Below are 5,000 nucleotides of genomic sequence, written 5' to 3'. Positions count from 1 at the left end.
CAGAGAGAGAGAGTGAGAGAGAGATGGGGGTGGTTGGGACAGATAGAGAGAGAGAGAGAGAGTGATGTGGGTGTTTGAGACAGAGAGAGAGAGATTGATGGGGGTGTTTGGGATAGAGAGAGAGAGAGAGATGGGGGTGTTTGGGACAGAGAGAGAGAGAGAGAGAGAGAGAGAGAGATGAGGGTGTTTGGGACAGAGAGAGAGAGAGAGAGAGAGAGATGAGGGTGTTTGGGACAGAGAGAGAGAGAGAGAGATGGGGGTGTTTGGGACAGAGAGAGAGAGAGAGTGATGGGGGTGTTTGGGACAGAGAGAGAGAGAGAGATGGGGGCGTTTGGGACAGAGAGAGAGAGAGTGATAGGGGTGTTTGGGACAGAGAGAGAGAGAGAGATATATGGGGGTGTTTGGGACAGAGAGAGAGAGAGAGAGAGAGATGAGGGTGTTTGGGACAGAGAGAGAGAGAGAGAGATGGGGGTGTTTGGGACAGAGAGAGAGAGAGAGTGATGGGGGTGTTTGGGACAGAGAGAGAGAGAGAGATGGGGGCGTTTGGGACAGAGAGAGAGAGAGTGATAGGGGTGTTTGGGACAGAGAGAGAGAGAGAGAGAGATGTGGGTGTTTGGGACAGAGAGAGAGAGTGATGGGGGTGTTTGAGACGGAGAGAGAGAGAGAGAGAGAGAGATGGGGATTTTTGGGACAGAGAGAGAGAGTGATGGTGGTGTTAGGGACAGACAGAGAGAGAGAGAGATGTGGGTGTTTGGGACAGAGAGAGAGAGAGTGATGGGGGTGTTTGAGACGGAGAGAGAGAGAGAGAGAGAGATGGGGGTGTTTGGGACAGAGAGAGAGAGAGTGATGGGGGTGTTTGGGACAGAGAGAGAGAGAGAGATGTGGGTGTTTGGGACAGAGAGAGAGAGAGTGATGGGGGTGTTTGAGACGGAGAGAGAGAGAGAGAGAGATGGGGGTGTTTGGGACAGAGAGAGAGAGAGAGATGGGGGTGTTTGAGACAGAGAGAGAGAGAGAGATGGGGGTTTTTGGGACAGAGAGAGAGAGTGATGGGGGTGTTAGGGACAGACAGAGAGAGAGAGAGATGTGGGTGTTTGGGACAGAGAGAGAGAGAGTGATGGGGGTGTTTGAGACGGAGAGAGAGAGAGAGAGAGAGATGGGGGTGTTTGGGACAGAGAGAGAGAGAGTGATGGGGGTGTTTGAGACAGAGAGAGAGAGAGAGATGGGGGTGTTTGGGACAGAGAGAGAGAGAGAGATGGGGGTGTTTGGGACAGACAGAGAGAGAGAGAGAGAGAGAAAGATGAGGGTGTTTGGGACAGAGAGAGAGAGAGTGATGGGGGTGTTTGGGACAGAGAGAGAGAGAGATGTGGGTGTTTGGGACAGAGAGAGAGAGTGATGGGGGTGTTTGAGACAGAGAGAGAGAGAGATGGGGGTGTTTGGGACAGAGAGAGAGAGAGAGATGGGGGTGTTTGAGACAGAGAGAGAGAGAGAGAGAGAGATGGGGGTTTTTGGGACAGAGAGAGAGAGAGATGGGGGTGTTTGAGACGGAGAGAGAGAGAGAGAGAGAGATGGGGGTGTTTGGGACAGAGAGAGAGAGAGAGAGTGATGGGGGTGTTTGGGACAGAGAGAGAGAGAGAGAGAGAGATGGGGTTTTTTGGGACAGAGAGAGAGAGAGATGGGGGTGTTTGAGACGGAGAGAGAGAGAGAGAGAGAGATGGGGGTTTTTGGGACAGAGAGAGAGAGAGATGGGGGTGTTTGAGACGGAGAGAGAGAGAGAGAGAGTGATGGGGGTGTTTGGGACAGAGAGAGAGAGAGAGAGAGTGATGGGGGTGTTTGGGACAGAGAGAGAGAGAGATGGGGTTTTTTGGGACAGAGAGAGAGAGTGATGGGGGTGTTTGAGACGGAGAGAGAGAGAGAGAGAGTGATGGGGGTGTTTGGGACAGAGAGAGAGAGAGATGGGGTTTTTTGGGACAGAGAGAGAGAGTGATGGGGGTGTTTGAGACAGAGAGAGAGAGAGATGGGGGTGTTTGGGACAGAGAGAGAGAGAGAGATGGGGGTGTTTGAGACAGAGAGAGAGAGAGAGAGAGAGATGGGGTTTTTTGGGACAGAGAGAGAGAGTGATGGGGGTGTTTGAGACGGAGAGAGAGAGACTGATGGGGTGGTTGGGACACAGAGAGAGAGAGAGAGATGTTGGTGGTTGGGACAGAGAGAACAAAGAACAAAGAAAATTACAGCACAGGAACAGGCCCTTCGGCCCTCCAAGCCTGCGCCGATCCAGATCCTCTATCTAAACATGTCGCCTATTTTCTCAGGGTAAAATCAGAGGCTCAGCGCCAACTCTCAGACACTTCTTCCTACTTCCCCCAGTCCATTACCCCACCACTGAAAATCAAGCGACCATCCACAGAACGGTCACTGACCTCATCTCCTCTGGAGATCTTCCCTCTACAATGTTCAATCTCAGTCTGGCAACCCCGGACAGCCCGCTTCTACCTCCTTCCTAAAATCCACAAACAGGACTGTCCCGGCAGACCCATTGTGTCAGCCTGTTCCTGCCCCACTGAACTTATTTCTTCCTATCTACACTCTATCTTTTCTCCGCTGGTCCAGTCTCTTCCCACCTACATCCGTGACTCTTCTGACGCCCTACGTCATTTTGATAATTTCCAGTTTCCTGGTCCCAACCGCCTCCTCTTCACTATGGACGTCCAATCGCTCTACACCTCCATCCCCCACCAGGATGGTTTGAGGGCTCTCCGCTTCTTCCTTGAACAGAGGCCCAACCAGTCCCCATCCACCACCACCCTCCTCCGCCTGGCTGAACTTGTTCTCACATTGAACAACTTCTCCTTCAACTCCACGCATTTCCTTCAAGTAAAAGGTGTCGCTATGGGTACCCGCATGGGTCCTAGTTATGCCTGTCTTTTTGTGGGATATGTCGAGCATTCCTTGTTCCAGTCCCACTCGGGCCCCCTCCCCCAACTCTTTTTCCGGTACATTGATGATTGTATCGGTGCCGTTTCCTGCTCCCGCCCCGAACTAGAAAACTTTATCAACTTTGCTTCCAATTTCCACCCTTCTCTCACCTTTACATGGTCCATCTCTGACACTTCCCTTCCCTTCCTCGACTTCTTTGTCTCCATCCCTGGGGATAGGTTGTCTACCAATATCCATTATAAACCCACCGACTCCCACAGCTACCTGGACTACACTTCTTCACACCCTACCTCCTGTAAGGACTCCATTCCATTCTCCCAGTTTCTCCGTCTCCGACGCATCTGCTCTGATGATGCTACCTTCCATGTCAGTGCTTCGGATAGGTCTTCCTTTTTCCTCAACCGAGGATTCCCCCCACTGTGGTTGACAGGGCCCTCAACCGTACACCTCTACCCTCACCCCTTCCCCTCCCTCTCAGAACCACGTTAGGGTTCCCCTTGTCCTCACTTTCCACCCCACCAGCTTCCAGATCCAAAGAAACATCCTCCGCCATTTTCGCCACATCCAGCGTGATGCAACCACCAAACGCATCTACCCCTCCCTTCCCCGTCAGCATGCAGAAGGGATCGTTCCCTCCGCGACACCCTGGTCCACTCCTCCATTACCCCCACCACCTTGTCCCCTTCCCAAAAGTGAAGGGCCATCATGCTCTGAAACAATTGAACTCCATGTTCAGTCCGGCAGGCTGTAGTGTGCCTAATCAGTAGATGAGAGGCTGTTCCTCGAGCTTGCATGATGACTGGAACACTGCAGCAATCCCAGGTCAGACGTGAGCATGAGAGCAGGGGGGGTGGGTGTTAAAATGGCCAGCAACCGGAAGCTCAGGGTCCTGCTTGCGGACTGAGCGGAGATGTTCCGCAAGGCGGTCACCCAGTCTGCGCTTGGTCTCCCCAATGTAGAGGAGACCACACTGTGAGCAGCGAATACAGTATACTACATTGAAAGAAGTACAAGTAAATCACTGCTTCACCTGAAAGGAGTGTTTGGGGCCTGGGATAGTGAGGAGAGAGGAGGTAAATGGGCAGGTATTACACCAGAGAAATGGAGCTGTTTGGGGCAGCGAGAGAGAGAGAGAGAGATGAGGGTCTTTGGGACAGAGAGAGAGAGAGTGAGAGAGAGATGGGGGTGTTTGGGACGGAGAGAGAGAGAGAGAGAGAGATGGGGGTTGTTGTGACAGAGGGAGAGAGAGAGAGCGATGGGGGTGGTTGGGACAAAGAGAGAGAGAGAGATGGGGGTGGTTGGGACAAAGAGAGAGAGAGAGATGGGGGTGGTTGCGACAGAGAGAGAGAGAGAGAGAGAGAGAGAGAGAGCGAGAGAGAGATGGAGGTGTTTGGAACGGAGAGATAGAGAGAGAGAGATGGGGGTGGTTGCGACAGAAGGAGAGAGAGAGAGAGATGAGGGTCTTTGGGACGTAGAGAGAGAGAGCGAGAGAGAGATGGGGGTGTTTGGGACGGAAAGAGAGAGAGAGAGAGAGAGAGATGGGGGTGGTTGCGACAGAGAGAGAGAGTGAGAGAGATGGGGGTGGTTGCGACAGAGAGAGAGAGAGAGAGAGAGAGAGAGATGAGGGTCTTTGGGACGGAGAGAGAGCGAGAGAGAGATGGGGGTGTTTGGGACGGAGAGAGAGAGAGAGAGAGAGATGGGGGTGGTTGGGAAAAGAGAGAGAGAGAGAGCGAGAGAGAGATGGGGATGTTTGGGACGGAGAGAGAGAGAGAGAGATGGGGGTGGTTGCGACAGAGGGAGAGCGAGAGAGAGATGGGGGTGTTTGGGACGGAAAGAGAGAGAGAGATAGATGGGGTGGTTGCGACAGAGAGAGAGAGAGAGAGATGAGGGTCTTTGGGATGGAGAGAGAGAGAGCGAGAGAGAGATGGGGGTGTTTGGGACGGAAAGAGAGAGAGAGAGAGAGATGGGGGTGGTTGCGACAGAGAGAGAGAGTGAGAGAGATGGGGGTGGTTGCGACAGAGAGAGAGAGAGAGAGAGAGAGAGAGATGAGGGTCTTTGGGACGGAG

Source organism: Heterodontus francisci, unplaced genomic scaffold (assembly GCF_036365525.1).
Source record: "Heterodontus francisci isolate sHetFra1 unplaced genomic scaffold, sHetFra1.hap1 HAP1_SCAFFOLD_518, whole genome shotgun sequence".
NCBI lineage: Eukaryota > Metazoa > Chordata > Chondrichthyes > Heterodontiformes > Heterodontidae > Heterodontus > Heterodontus francisci.
This window is presented reverse-complemented; position numbering follows the sequence as displayed.